Source organism: Equus caballus, chromosome 25 (genome assembly GCF_041296265.1).
Source record: "Equus caballus isolate H_3958 breed thoroughbred chromosome 25, TB-T2T, whole genome shotgun sequence".
In the NCBI taxonomy this organism is placed as follows: Eukaryota; Metazoa; Chordata; class Mammalia; order Perissodactyla; family Equidae; genus Equus; species Equus caballus.
This window is the reverse complement of record NC_091708.1, coordinates 10,664,478-10,680,377: the sequence shown is the minus strand read 5'-3', so window position 1 is coordinate 10,680,377 and position 15,900 is coordinate 10,664,478.

The window sequence follows — 15,900 nt, the reverse complement described above, 5'->3', positions numbered from 1 at the left end:
CTGCTCTATGGAGCCTGAATGGGTCCTCGGGCCCCAGACCAAGCTGGGGCACCTGCCAGGCCCCTGCCCTGCTTGGCTCACCTCACCTAACCCACCCGCATTCCTTCCCTCTCGGCTCCCTCCCCTTCTGCGGGTCTCAGTGTTGCCCTCCATAAGTTAGGTTGAGGGCAAGGGGGGGACAACCAAAGGTCATTACAAAATAAAATAAAACGAGGAGGATAATCTCTAAGAATCCTTCCCAACCTGATCTCATGAAAACAAACTGGAGAAAAGCTCAGCTCCGAGCCCCTGAGCTGGCCTGGGCCCAAGGCCACAGCCCAAGACCTTGTCCTGAGATCCCTCACCCCATCCCAGGGCACCTTGTCTACCTTCCTTGGTCCCCAAACTTTGTCACCTATTGGGTCCCCACTCTCCTACACACACACACCCCACAGAGAGTACAGCTCTCCAGTCTGCGCCTGGCCTGCCCTCCTGTGTCCCCGGGCACCGTGACTTGGTACCTCGGCCACATCGTCTGGACTCTTGAGCTGCACCTCCACCCCCCTGCCTTCCCTGCACCCCACAGCTAGCACGGCCACCTGACCCCGCTCTGAGGTCATCGACAGCACAGGCTGCCTTTGACCCGCCATGCTAGGATGGTTCCTGGAACCAAGACAATAGACAACTCCATCTGCAGCCCAGTGGCCCCATCCTGTGCCCCCCATCCTCTCCCACCATGCAGCATGCCCCAGCCCGAGCCAGGGCTGTCCAGCTTCTCCACCTGGATGCGTCCGCCACCGCCTGCCTCTGAGCCTTTGGAGGAGCATGCCTGAGACACTCTTTCTCCACCAGTCATTCTGCCTTCACCTGGGAGCCTTAGTTCAAGAGCCGCCTCTCAGGGGAAGCCTTCCCGGATTCCATGCTTCCAACCCAAGTCAGAACTGAGCCTCCTGCCCCAGCCCCTCCCAGCTCCACAGACCCTGTATTAGTCATCTGTGTACACACCACATCAACCTCCAGGCTTTTACACTGCGTTTTAAAATACTTTTTAAAATTGATGTATTACTCGCCTAAAGTGCCGTTAGAGCTCAATACACTTTTCCATATTTATACATCTGTATGTGGGTTTAGGATACAGATGGGAAGGTTGAAGCACAAACTGGAAAGCAAGGAGACTCTCTGTGGGCTGTGTGTGTTGGGAGGGAGGTGGTTACCTAGGTGACTTAGAAGCTGGGGGCCAAAGAAAGTAGACACGTGCCTGGTGTCCTGGGACGGCGTTAGATCTCAGGATGAGGCATCAAGATCAAGATCCACACACTTTTGCACAGGTGAGAGGTCGTGCTGAGTGTGCAGCTTTAAAAATCTTGATAACTCAATGGCTTCCTCACGCCCGGTGGAATTGATTACTATCATTTACCTCTCCGTCTCCTGTCGTTGAACATCACCCTTATCCACAATTGTAAAGAATGTTCTGTGGACGTCCTGTAGATAATTCTCTAAGGGTGTTCCTGGGTAACTCTTAGGGCAGAGTCCTGTGAGTGGAGACGCTGCACCAGAAGAGTGGCCCCTGGGGGACTCTTCACACACGTGGCCACAGAGCTGAAGTGGAACTTGTCTTATTCGGCTCCTGGTGCCACACAAACACCGGACGGGGGCTCAACAGCACGCCTTTATTTTCTCACCGTCCCAGAGGCTGGAAGCCCAAGATCAAGGTGCTGGGGTGGGTTCTCCTGAGGCCTCTCTCCTGGGCCTGCAGATGGCCGCCTCTCGCTTCCCCTCCACAGGCCCTTCCCTCTGTGCCTGCGCCCAGTGTCTCTGTCTGCCTGAATCTCCTCTTCCTACAAGCACACCAGTCAGATTGCATTAAGTTCCTCCTAACGGCCTCATTCTACCGAAATCACCTCTTTAAAGGGCCCATCTCCAAATACAGTCACATTCTGAGGTACCCAGGGTGGGGCTTCAACACATGAATTTTGGGGAACAAAGTTCAGCCCATAACTTCCTTAGAGGTTGGAAATGTCTCTTGGTGCCACCTGGCTTGGTTGTGGGCCCCTGGTTTTTTCCAAAGCTGAGATGTAACTTGGTGTGAAGACCTCTCTGTGTCTCTCAGCCTCACCCATTTCCATCTTCCCCATCTCTCAGCCCACCACCATCGACAGCTGCCAATCGGTCTAGAGATTCTCAACCTCTGATGCGTGCTGGAATGGCCTGAGAGCTTAAAAAACTATCCTAGTGTCTGCATGCCAACCCTACAGGTTCTGACGTCATTGGTCAAGGGTGTGGCCTGGGCATGGGGAACGTGGAAGCTTCTCAGGGGCCTCCAGTGTTCTGCCCAGGTGAGAACTCCAGACTCTGGCCTCCCTTCCTTGCCTTTGCAAAGCTTGAGACGGGCACAGGGGCTGTTTAATTACCATCTTCCAAAGTTAATTAAAGCTTCACAGTCTAAAGCCTGTTTTTAACTCCTGTAGACAAGTTCATTTTAAAGCATGGTGGTAATTTGGCTCTTTTGTTAAAATTAAGTCCTTAAAGTAAAAATTAAAACACAAAATGGAAAACCACTGGGCATAGAAAATCCACCCTGGGTTTAATCGCTTCTCTCGAGTTGGGTACTGCAGTGAGACTCGCTGCTCAGTGCGGGTGGGGGTCTCGCTCCACGTCGTGGTCCTTGAGGCTTATGTTCGGGGTAAGCTTCTAAAAGAAGACGGTAAACGCTCCTTTTCCTGAGGCCCCACTTCTGTGGTGGGTGAGTAAGAGACTGGTAAGTCTGGGCCTCTGCGAGTTCAGTGCCCCAACTCTCAATGTTTGAAACAAAGCTTGAAAAGACTCTACCCACGGATGAATATCATAGACACCTTGAGCCAACGATGCCAGACACAAAGGAGTTTATACTGGATGATCCATTCAGACAAAGTTCAAGTACAGGTGAAACTGATCTGCCGTCACAGCAGCCGGAAAATGGCCGCCTCTGCTGTGTGTTTGTGGGAGAGTCAGATCGTGAATTCTCTTTTGAGGCCTTAGAAATGGAGACAGAGGGGCACACGGCTCAGCGGGCTCTGGGGAAGATGTCTGCCACATGGCTTGCCTTTCACAAGTGGCCGCACCCCATCACCTGTAGGATGGAGTCGCCGCCCAGCCCCCGGGCGCTGGCGCAGTCTGGCCTGGTGTGCTCTCTCCGCTCCTCCCATGGTGCTCCTCCACCCTCAGCCCTACCCCCAGCATGAAGGCCACCCGCTCTTTCCCTGCTGTGCCTCTGCACAAGCTGTCTTCCTGTGGGGTGACCTCCCCCATCGTGTTCACCTGGAATTTGCTCGTCCTTCACAGCACAGCAGTTAAGTTGCTCCTCTGCCCCAGGGATGGCACAGATTGTGGCTTCACTCCTCTCTACTTGTTTGTGCATCTGTTCTTGCCAGTAGGCTGGGAGCACTTTGGGGGCAGTACCACCTCTGATGTGCAATGCTGGCACTGGGCCGGGCACCAAGTAACCGCCTAAAGACGGTGTTGCCATTGAGTTGTGTCTGTTTGGGATGGGAAATGGAGAGCGGTAGACAAATGTCCTTTGTTACTGCCATCCATTAATTCATAACAATATTTGAAACAAGAGGGAGAAATGTGTGATTCAAATGACTCTTTGGGAGAGACTCTACCTGGTGAGTTGGAATCTGCAGGTACACGTGTAGACTGTCCCCACTCCAGAGCGGGTAGCAGAACGGCTCTACAAGACACAGGGACAACAATTGGGCACTGGGGTGGGGCAATTCTGGAGGAACGAGGGGAGAGATGGGGAGGAACAGAGAGAGCGTGTGGAGGGACCCGCTGGGACAGTGGGAAGCTGTGCTCTGTGTGATGTAACGTCTCCCAAAATAGCCAGCGAAGTTCCTGACACGCATGAAATGTTTAATGGGAGTGTATTGGTGTGTGTAACTGTGTGCATGCGTGAGACGTAAGTGTGAGCATGGGGGTGTGACTACGTATATAGGTGTGAGCACATGTGTGTACGTGTGTGTGTGTGTGGACTGAGGAGGGGTCTGTGCTTCCTGCCTGGACTGCTTCAGGACGGAGGCCGAGGCAGCGTGAGGAAGTCAGCCTGGCCTCTCAGCAACCACGGAGAGCACAGATCATGGGCTTGGAGCCACATCTCTGAGGGGCCAGCAGCCCCCAGCTGAGACGTGAGTCACACATTCATTAAGCACCATCCCAGGGACAGTCACTAGTGTCATCGGGAGAGCCAGTCTTGGTTGCCAGGCGGTGCCTACCTGGACCCCCGTGCTGCGGGTGGAGCCGTCTGAGCACCAGGGGCAAGGCCGCCAGGACTGATCAGCAGCGTCTGCCCTGGGCTCTGACTGGACGGCGGCAGCACGCACACGGGATGTTTGCTCCCCGGCCTCGAATGGAGGTCGAGCAAGGTGCTTGGATTTTGGGATACAAAGATGAATCTGACACAGTACCTGCCCTCGAGGGGCTCCCACTCTACCGCGGGAGAGAGAGTGAAAACAGACACCAGAATCCAGCAGAGACGGGCTGGGATGAGGAAGCCGCGGAGCTTGGGACACAGATGAAGCCTGGAGCAGAAGGGAAGGTTGCCCAGAGAACCCGTGACCAGGCTGACATGGCTGGGGAAGCGGAGGAAGGAGCCCTTTCCAGCAGGAGACACAGGCCGAGCAGACTCTCACAGGAGTGGAAATGTGGGGTCGCCCGGGGCTGGAGCAAAACTGGGAGTGGCAGGAGAGGAGCAGGACAGGACATCTAGAGTTGACAGGGCAGGCCCTGAGTGCTGTCCCTCGGAGGGTCGGCCGGAACGAACGGGGTCACCTCAGCCAGGTGCAAAGGGGGCCCCCTCTCAGCCCAGCAGAGGTCCTACAGATGGAGCGGGGACATTCCTGCATGTCCCTCCCGGATGAGCGAGGCCTTTCCTGCTCCCGTTCTCCGGAGCATGGACCGTGGGAACCAGGCCGTCGGATCCCGGGGTTGTGTGTTGTGAGTGTTGTGAGCTGCTGCAGGTGCAGGACAGAAGGCCACAGATAATTTGCATGGGACGGAGAACACATTCTCAGTTTCCCCCTCACAAATTGCAAATTTCACTTTCACAGTCCTCTTTCCTCATCACAACCGCACTGTTTTCTCCACAGCACCTCAGGAGTCTGTTGTCACAGAGCCGCCCCAGCTTCCCTCTGTGGGGTTTCTGTCTCACAGCCTCCAGGGCTCTCGGAAAAGCTCAATCCCCAGCCATTGACGTCGGCGCTTCACCCTCCTCCAAACCCTGCCCCCGTCCCCACTTCCTGCAGCGGAGAGAGTCCCGCGCGGGGAGGCAGGGGCCTGGGTGCCAGGCCTGGCTCTGCCCCTATCTCACTAAGGGATCTGGGGCTTTCTCTGGGCCTCAGTTTCCCCACATGTACCATAGAGGGTTATAGACTTGATAATTTCTGAAGGTCCTCCAAGTTGTAGAATGGCAACTTTCTGATCTTGACAGTTTCTTTGTTGGGGGAATGTCGAGACAATATTGTACAGCAAGTGTCGGGACGTGCGTCGGCCTGATGACCCAGGAACTGGAGATGTTCAGGTGTCTTCTCCTGTTCCCTGGATCGTCGCTGCTCCCCACTTCCTTCCTGCCCAGGTCTGGTTCCTGTATTTTCGTGTTATTTGCTCCCTGGCTCCTTGTGATGACTCTGTGGAGAGGTGTTACTTTGGAGGTGCCAGGTGACTGGGCTAAAAGGGCTCCTGGCCGGGAGGGAGGCCTCTTGTCTGTCTGGCCTTCTGGCTGCCAGGCCACAGCCCAGCTCATGGCTGTGCCCAGAGCTTCTTGCAAGTAGCTGCCATCTGAGCGGAGGGTGCCTGAAGGGAACGAGGTGGTCAAGACTCGATTTTCAAACACTAAACACATTTTCCACTCACTCCTAAGCTGTTGAAGGTCTCAGAGAAACTGTTGACAAAGTGTGGCAGAGGGAGACAGAGGGGCCCGAGGGGGAGGGCCCCCAAGGCCTAGGCCTGGCTCTGCCTCTGACTTGACGTGTGACCATGAGAAAGACTTGTCACTGTTTTGGCCTCAGTTTCCTCATCTGTGAAATAGGGTGAAGCTGGGGGACCAGGGTGGACTAGACAATCCTTTAGGCCCTTTGAGCTTTGACATTCCGCAGAACTTCAAGGTTCCCGCCACGGCCAGCATCTCCCCACACCTGGCAAGATGGTGCTGCGTCCATGAAGGGAAGGGAAGGCTTGTGAAAAGACGAGGACCTCCTGGAGCACAGACAGGCAGGCCTCCGAGCCAGGTTGTTGAGGGGAGGCAGGGAAATCCAGAGTGACCCAGGAGGCCAAGGGTATTGAGGCGATGAAACCAGCAAACTCCCCTGAGCGGCCAAGTGAAAGAGGTTGCCATGCAAATCACCAGGAAAAGATGATTAACGGGTGTAGGCACAGAAGAGAGGCGGCTGGTGACCCATGACTTGTCCAGGATGATGGTGGATCCCTTGGGCCCCTAGGCTTTGCTGGGCTGGGTGTGGAGGATGAGGTGGGGTGTGAAAAGAGGCTGAGGCACAGGCTCCCCTCCCAGAAAGAGTACCCAGGCGAGGCTGGGCGGGGAGGGGGCTGGGGGAGGACGGGCGAGAAAGGCTCACAGACGGTTTCCATTTCAGGGAGGTGCGTGTTCAGCTGGCCTGTAATGCCTCACTTGGGGCTGGGGGAGGGGTGCGGAGAGGAGGAGGGAGCAGGGACTTTTCTGAGCACCATTTCTAGTATCTAGGCTTATCAGAAGTTACAGACCTTCTGGGCTGAGAGGTGGGGGGCTTCATCCTGGTCCCTGGCCTCCTTCTCAGCAAAAGCTGGAATCTCCTGCACAGCTCTGGTGCCTCACCTCCAAGGACCATGAACCCACGGCGTCCCACGGCCAGTCCCGCTGTTGGAAACTCCAGCCAGGAAGGGCTTCTTGGCCCCCAGCCTAAGTCTGTGTCTCCAGCTGCATCAGTACCTGGTCCAACACGCCCCAGAGATGTCCAGCGTTGTTCTGGGCTGTGGAGACTTTCATGTAGGAAGCAGGAATAAATAACATAAAATTATTACCAAGGTACAAAAGTTACCTGGCAGGCCTGGTACCATGTTCTAGGGGTTAGGATCTTACCAAGTTTCTGCCTCAGTTTGTCCTTCTCTGGCCCAGTTTCCATGCTTGAGATGAAGACCGCTGTGGTCGTGACTTTCATGGATCCACTGGGCCGGGCTATGGCACCCAGCTGTTGGGCCAAACACTAGTCTAGATGTTGGGGGGAAGGTATGTTGTAGATGTGACTGACACCCACAACAAACTGACTCTAAGGAAAGCAGCCTGCCCTCAGTGTGGGCCTAATACAATTAGTTGAAGGTCTTAAGGGCAAAAACAGGTTTCCTGAAGAAGGAATTCGGCTTCAAAACTGCAAGATAGAAATCCTGTCTGAGTTTTCAGTCTGCTGGCCTGCCCTACAGATTTGGGACTTGTTGGCCCTCACAACTGTGAGCTTAAATAGATCTTGCCTCTCTCTATACATATCCCATTGGTTTTTTTTCTCTGGAGAACCCCGACTGATACAACCACCCACCACCTCTCTGTGCAAAGGCCAAGAAAGGACACAATTCCTTAGAGAAAAAGCAATGTTTAAGAGGACGAATATTACAAAAGTGCCAATTTGTGCAGTGCTGTGTTAATCTAAAACCCATCTCCTAGCCTGCCATCCATCTCCCGACTCAAAAATCCATGATGGCTCCCCATTGCTGCCACTGCCATTGTGTCAGCCACTCTTCATGAGGCATTTCTATCTACCAGACACCACGTAAGTATTATATATTGTTCACAGCTGTTAGATACATGACTTCTTGCAGTAGAGAGAGTATTGTCTTCATCGTATAGATGAAGAGAATGAAACACAGAGGACCGTACTCCTTGCCCTGACATTCGGAGCCTTCAGTGATCTGGCTCCAATTTTTCTCCCTCCACTCCCCTTCATGTCATTCATAGTCAAGGCAAAGGGACCAGACCCTCTTACTTACGTGCCCTAGATTTGCCTACAGCCAGGCTGTTGCCCATACCTGGCTTTCTCCCAAAATGCATTTCCTCTTATCCTACATGTTGAAGTCTTCCCTCTGCTCCAAGGCCAATTCCGAGGCCACCTCTGCTGTGGAGTTTTCCTGGGTCCCCATCACCGCAGACACTGGAAGTGACCTTTTCCTGCACAGTGCCACATCTAGGCCCCTTTCCAACCTGAGTTACCACCGTTTGTTTCAGGCCTTCTCTCTCCCACCTTCAAATGCAAGCTGAGGGCAGGAAACATGTCTGATGGATGGTGACAGCTGGCAGCCCTGACACCCATGGGGTTTCTTTCTGAAGCAGTGGCTTTTGATGAGAAAAACAATTAGTCCTCCTGGACTAAACTTCTCTCAAGAAGTGTACGTGTGGCTGCTCTCTGAAAGATCAGGGCTGTTTCTGCTCCAGCATCATGTCAGTGGACTTTGTTTTCTTTGATCTTATCTTCCATTTGAATGAAAGACCTCACACTGATAATTTAGAAAGTTTACATCTTGTTCTGTCTTCCCGAGGCTTGACAGAACAACCCCAGCAGCTCTGGAACCCTGCAAGCCTACAGTGTGAGCCCCCCATGCTCCCTCTCCAGCCTTGAAGGCTCCTTCATGAAGGAGCCACTGCAGACCTTTCCATTTGGAAGCACGGCCTCCCGGCCAGGACACTGGGATTTAGTGGCCCCTATTTTGGTAATATCAGGTACAGCATGGTGTTGGGGACCAGGGAATTAATTTCATTTACTGAAGCCTAACTGTGTCAGGCCCCAAGCTGGGCCCTGGGAGAAAGGATAAAGAAGACATGGCTTTTATCTCTTTCTTCTACCAACAGAAATTCGAGCCCCTACTCTACACCAGGAGCCGTGTTATTCATAGCATTCAACTCACTTGTACAGTGCCATCATCTCCATGGGCTCCGAGCCCCATGGGGCGCGGATGATAGCTGTCTGGCTCATGACTGTGTCCTGGATTCAGCATAGTGCCTGGCACGTAACAGCTACCCTATAAATATCTGTTGTAGAACTGAATGGGATTTACGTCTGTCTCGCCCACTAGAGAGAAAAAGAGAGCTCTGCAAGGAGAGGGAGCCCTTGATGTCAGTACAGGACGTGGCTCAGGTGAGATGCCCAGGAAGTGTTTACGGAGTTGGCTGGATGGCCCTAGTGCAGTGGAGGTCCAGTGTGGGACACACCAGGGCCGGGGTTGGGATGTGACCTCTGGGTTCCTTGTGGGTTACCATCTGCCTCTACCATGGGAACTGTGGCTCTTGCTTTCTTATGTGACTTCTTTTCCTTTCTTGTGATTTTGGGGATTGAACTATTAATCATGTGGAAGTGAAAAACAGAGACCCGCCTCCACGTGGCTGCTAAAGAACAGCCAGTTCTAAGCACACACGGCTAATTGTGTGCTCAAAAAGGCACTGTGAGGGCGCATGACCCACACTGAAACTGGGTTTCCCATTCAAACAGTATCTAATGGAGGGATTACGTTCATTGTCAAGGGATCATGATACCCAACTTTTTCTGAAAATGACAAGTGTGATGTTTCACCAACCATCACAGCATCTGTATACAAGGCTTCTCGGCTGTGCACAAGCCATGTCTAAAGGATTGGTTGGTGAGGCATGAATGAATGAGTGGATTTTGGGGCCACGAGGAATCAGTTGGAAGACTCTCCTGGGAGAGGGGCTGGGCCAGCTGTGAGCAGCTGGAAAGATGGATAGAGAAGGAGAATGCACAGAGCAAGAAGGTTCTCAGATGCTGGCTCATGAGAAGACAGCCAGGGTGATGCTTACTGCAAGGCCACAGTTGCTAAGATGGATACAACTGGCAGAGCTGGGCAGGCTGGGGCTCGAGGGGCTGCTGTTTGACCAAGGGCTGCCCACAGTGGGGCAGTGCCGTGCACTGGTCATCCAGAATGGTTCTGATTTGGTGAAGCCAAGGGCTACCAATGACCATTAGACCACAGAATACCAGAGCAGGGAGCACTGAGAGCTCATCCAGGCTGATGCCGCTGCTTCATTTTACAGTGAGGAAACGGGGGTGCAGAGAGGCCACACGTTATCAGAGGTCAAATGGCACACTGCCTTGTGACGGCATCTGATTAGCCATGTGTCTGCATTGGTTTGTCATGTGTAAGAGGCTGAGTTATGTTTGGTAGACATACTTAGGGGGCATATGTGGGAATTTATAAGGACTATTCACTAGTGTACACAGGACTGAACTCTTTGATGTGAAAAGTGAAGCAGATAACTTGGAGGGAAGGAAGTAATGGTTTGGTTTTCTCACAGATCATTCCCTCGCACGTGTACCACCACTCCCCTCACTTGGCAGCTGCAGGGCATTTCCAGAGAGGACCACTCCTCATGTGAATAGGAGGTATGAGACTGCTCATCTCCGACCTGCCCTGGGTCCCCAGTATCACTCTAGGGGCCCCCAGAGACCTCTGCTTTCCCCTTCCAGTTGGTGGCCCTCCCATACCTCCACCCTCCCCTCACCCTAGTCCCTTATTCTTGGAAAAAGCTTCTCCATCAAGAGCGAGGCACTGAGGATACCATTTCCTCATCTTGCTCACCTGTCTGCATATCTGCCTGCATATCTGCCTTCAACTCCTTTCGCACATCCCTCTGGATCCACGCTCCCTCCTCCTTAAGCGCCATCAGTCGAGTTTCCTTCAGGTCTCCAACACCCCCTTCTCTTTCAGCACCTTCCTGTCAATGGCAACCTGACTCCAGCCAGAGTCTTCTGTCCTGTCAACTTTTCATAGCCAAGGGTTTATAAAGAAACGCATGTTCTCTCCTCTTCCCTGTTTAGAAAGAGACCTACGTTCTCTCCTCTTCCCGGCTGTTCCTTCCCTCTGCAAAGCACTGCAGCCTGCCTTCCTGGCTCACCACTGCCCCGGACCACTCCTGGAACTCCTTTGGTAAAGGTCTCCAAGAAGATGCATGCCCCCAAATCTGGCAGACGCTTTTCAGTTCATATGTATTTGCCCAACACATACTTCACAAAAGAATTGAGGACTAAGGATATATGCAAGATGAGAAATTATGAACAATTAAAATAGTCTTAAGGAAAATATAAATCAGAAAGGAAATTCAAACAGAGAAAAATAGATGAAATACTGCCTCCCCCAATAAAAGCTCAGGGAATAAAAACAGAGTGCAACTTGCTAGAAGCAATTCTCCTTACCGCTCTTGGGATGTGTAGTGGATTGGACAGTATTCCCCAAAAAAGATACATCACAGTCTTAACTCCCGGTACCCGTGAACGCGAATTCATTTGGAAGTAGGGTCTTTGGAGATGTAATTAAGGATCTTGGGATGAGATCCTCCTGGATTTAGGGTGGGCCCTCAAGCCAAGACACACAGAGACACAGAGGAGAGAATGGAGGCAGACTGGAGTTATGCGTCTACAAGCCAAAAATGCCAAGGACTGCCAAGAGCCACCAGAATCTAGGAGAGAGGCACGGACGGACTCTCTCTCTCGGAGCATCAAGACGGAACCAGCTCTGCTGATGTTTTGGTTTTGGACTTCTGGCCTCCAGAAATGCGAGAGAACAAATTTCTGTCATTCTAAGCCATCTCGTTTGTGGTGATCTGTCACAATAGCCCTAAGAAATGGACATGGGGTGCATCTTTGCTGTTCCCTATCTCCGGGCCTTCAGACATGGTCCCTTCTCCTCGAGGGCTCTTCCCCTCTTGCTAACCCGGAAAAGTTTATTCTGTTAGGAAGACCCATCGGAAGTTCTGGGCAGGAGAGGCTGCCCCAACCCCTTTGACACCCTGCTCTCCCACAGGACAACCCATATGGATCCCTGCATTCCTCAGCTGTACGACAAATTCTTCCTTTTTGTGTTTGTCTCCTCAATTGCTTGTTAGCCCCTGAGGCTTGAGATTTCTCTTAATAATGTCAACCTCAAGCAAGAACGCTACCCAGCACAAAATGGTCCATCGCAAATATTTGTTCACTAAATGACTCAGAAGGCAATAGGAATACCAAAGAGGGAAGGATTGATGTTGTCTGCGGTGGTCATAAAATGAAATAGGATATTCTAGGCAGAGGCAACAGCATAGGTAAAGCATGACCTGTTCAGGGACTAGTCATTCATCCAATGGGCCTGGAAGGGTGAAGGAGACAGAGGAGAAAGCGAAGGAGTGAAGAAGTGCAGAAGGTGAGGCTGCCAAGACTCTGAATGTCAGGCCAGGGAGTGAGACGGCAGCCTGTGGGCCAGAGCTGCCCCAGTGCGGGTGCAGGAAGTCTTCCCTAGCACGCTGCTTAGGCACACTTCCTACTGCTCAGGCCTGAGAGGTCAGCTGCTGCGCTCCCCCAGCCCCTAGAGATGGATACTTGCCTGTGATCAGTCTTCTTCTCGGCCACGTGGGCAAAGCAGGAAACAAAACTGAGGATGGCCTGTGCACTACTGATCCTGGCCTCCCCTAGTTTTTTCAGAGTATTTCCAATTCACTGAAAAAAAACTGTTTCCAGTAGATTATGAACAAAACTAGACTTTTTGTTTTGACCCATGTATAATATACCTGTGTGAAACCTTCACCACAGTCAAGATAATGAACGTATTCACCACCCCCAAGTTTCCCTGGGCCCCTCTATAACCTCTACTCCCTGTTCCTCCCAACCATGCCCACCCCAGGCAATCGCAGATCTGCGTTCTGTCACCACAGATGAATTTGCGTTTTTTGTAGTATTCCATTGTGAATTTCACCTTATTGGGTGCTGCATCTTCTTGCATTCCTATAAATATTGTTGTTGTTTTTTTTTAAGATTGGCACCTGAGCTAACATCTGTTGCCAATCTTCTTTTTTTTTTTCCCTCCCCAAAGCTCCCCCAGTACACAGTTGCAGGTCCTTCTGGTTCTGCCATGTGGGACGCCACCTCAGCATGGCTTGATGAGCTGTGCTAGGTCCGCGCCCAGGATCCGAACCAGTGAAACCCTGGGCCGCCAAAGCAGAGTGTGTGAACTTAACCACTCAGCCATGGGGCCAGCCCCCCATAAAGATTCTTGAGATTCATTCTTGGAATTGGTTATTTGGAAACAGTTTGACTTTTCCAGGTCTTGCTTTTAAGCCAGTTAGGCAGGACCAGAGTCAGACCAGGGCTCATTTTCCCCATTGCCAGTCCAACACTCTTCCGAGGCCTCCGCTCACTGCTGCACGAATGACGAGGCTTTCCACTCTGACCAGTGAGCATGCAGACTATTCTCAGCCCTGAGTGAGCTCCAGAGTTTCCTCTCATCATCTCAGGTGGCTCCCTCACACATCGTGCTGAGCCGTCTCAGCTGAACACTCGAGGGGGACCCTCCGCAGATCTCTGGGCGCTCCCTCCTCTCTGGTAATGTACCTGCAAACTCTAGCCACATTGGCTTTTCCAGGTTCCCAGCTCTTTTCCTCAATTCAGGGAGACCATGAGGCTCTTTCTGGGTTTCTCCTCCTTGCTCCACAATTGGGAAACTCTCCAAGTGGTCAGCTGGGGCAATCCCAGGGCACCGCTTACTTGATGCCATCTCTCAAAGTTTACTCTCCTTCCTTATCTGATGTTCAATGTCTTGAAATCGGCTTCATATTATTTTTTTACATTGTTTCTGGATGGAGGGTAAATCTGGCCCCTGTTACTCCAATCTTGGCTAGAAGTAGAAATTCCTGAAGCTACTTTTGATAATGACTATGATAAATGCTGCAGTAAATTTGATGTCTAGACTCTTTCATGTTGCACTGTCATATATGGGTTCCACAAACTGATAAACTCTTATTGAGAAAATGGTTACACATAGTACATCAAAATGAAGTTGTAATTTCTGCATTCAAAAATAATTAAAGAAAATATTTTGGTGTATTCTTTTGTGGAAAGGACTGTTTTGAGCTGACGGCTGTAGCTGACGATGTTAGTGTTTCATTGGTACCCCCGTGTCTCTGTTGGAGGCTGCCCAAACCCACTTTGCCTGGGTGCAGAGAGAGCCAGAGTTGACTGAGAAAGGCTCCTGGGGCAGCTCTTAAACAATGACTGACTTACAATAAAACGTGATATGCACACACATAGTCCTTTGCCCCTGATCAGAGCAACTCTGAGGTGTGGCCTGCGCTGTCTCCAGTGCTCCCTTGGGAGCTTAAAAGCTACCATCTGTGGGACTGGACTTGTTAAGGTATCCAGCTTGGACTCCCTTTCTTCTCTGTCTCTTGTCCCCACTCCCTTACTGGATTTTATTGGAAGGACTTCCTGGGAAACCACTTTAAGAAGTGACTTATTTCATAGTCGTCAGGATGGGTATGTACAATGCCCACTGCACACATTAAACGCACCAGAAACTTAACTGATCCTCTCTGGATAGAGCGCCTGCGGGACAGCTTCATCACCTGAAGTGACTCTTTGCATGGCACGCATAATAAACTGTCTTCCAATGGTTGGTACTGATTTGAAATGTTAAGTGCAAACCTTAAGGGTCTGTGCTGGACTTGGTCCTGGTGATGGCTCCTACAACCTAATGACATTCTTAACCAATCCAATGTCCCACTAGATAGTCTCCAATCCGCACCCCGCCCCGCTTTGTTCTCACACCAAGGTTCTGTATTTATCTCCACAGAGCTGCCACCCAGCCTGGGCTCTAGCATTTGCATCCAGCTTCCTGGTCATACTAGTCAGTAACTCCTCTCAGCTGGCTGAGTCTCCAGCAGCCCTGTCCTCCACTAAGGGGTCCAAATGGTCTGCAGATCTTCATGTTCTGGAACCAGTGGTCCACATTTCACATGAACAGGACATGTCTCATCCAACTCCCAAGCACCAGCACAGTCTGCTCAAAGTCTAAACCTTGGAAGATAAGGATGCATTCTGTCAGATGTGGAAGGCAACCTGAGCCGCCACTCCTGGTGAGAATTCCTTTTGAGAAGCGGTCAAGGTTTCAGTTAGGGTTTCTCAACCTCAGCACTACTGACATTTTGGGCTGGATAACCCTTTGTTGTGGGGGACTGTCTTGTGCATTGTAGGATTTCAGCAACATCCCTGGCCTCAACTCACTAGATGCCAACAGCACCCTCTAAGTTATGAAAACCAAAAACGATAAGATCAGGGGATCAAAATGGCCCTGAAGGAATGAAAAGCTCTCTTAACTTTGTATGTAATCTTTTGTTGGCAGAAGAATTTCAGAACAGAACTGTTAATCCCCTCTCTCCTTACACAAACAGCCCACATCAATCTTCTCACTGCAGCACTAACAAATAATGTTTCTCTGCCCATCAGAGTGGCAAAGAGAAAAAGGAATGAAAATATTTCACACTGCCGTGGGAGTGGGGAGATGAACACTCTCATACGCTGCCAGGAACGTAACTCGGCTGTATGTATTAAAACTGGCATGAAATATATGCTTGTTTTCTGACTCATAACTTCTATTTTATCACAGTAGAATCACTGCAGAAGATATGATGTGTGTAAAAGAATTTTCTTTTTTAATAATGAAAATGAGAAACAACCAAAAAGTTCACTAACAGGGAGCTGATTAACTAAATTATGGTATAGTCATACACGTAGCCAATAAAAACAATGATATAGATATATGTTTGATTGGAAAGAAAGATTTTCACAATTAAGTGAAAAAACAGGTTACAAAACAATTTATATACATATAGAAAAAAGTCTGGAAGGATAGACACTAAGAATTTTAACCACATCTTTGGGTAGAAGAATCAGGTATGATTTTTATGTTTAAAAAATGTTATTTCCCTTTAAAATGAGGATGCACTCCTTGTATAACATAAAAATAAAGAGCGGATGATAGGCACTGTTAACAGCCTGGTTCTGAAATAACAGGGACTGCGGACAGCACGGGCCACGAGAGCGAGGCCTTCTCTCCACAAGGCGGCGAGACGGTCTCTCTGCTCTGCTCTAC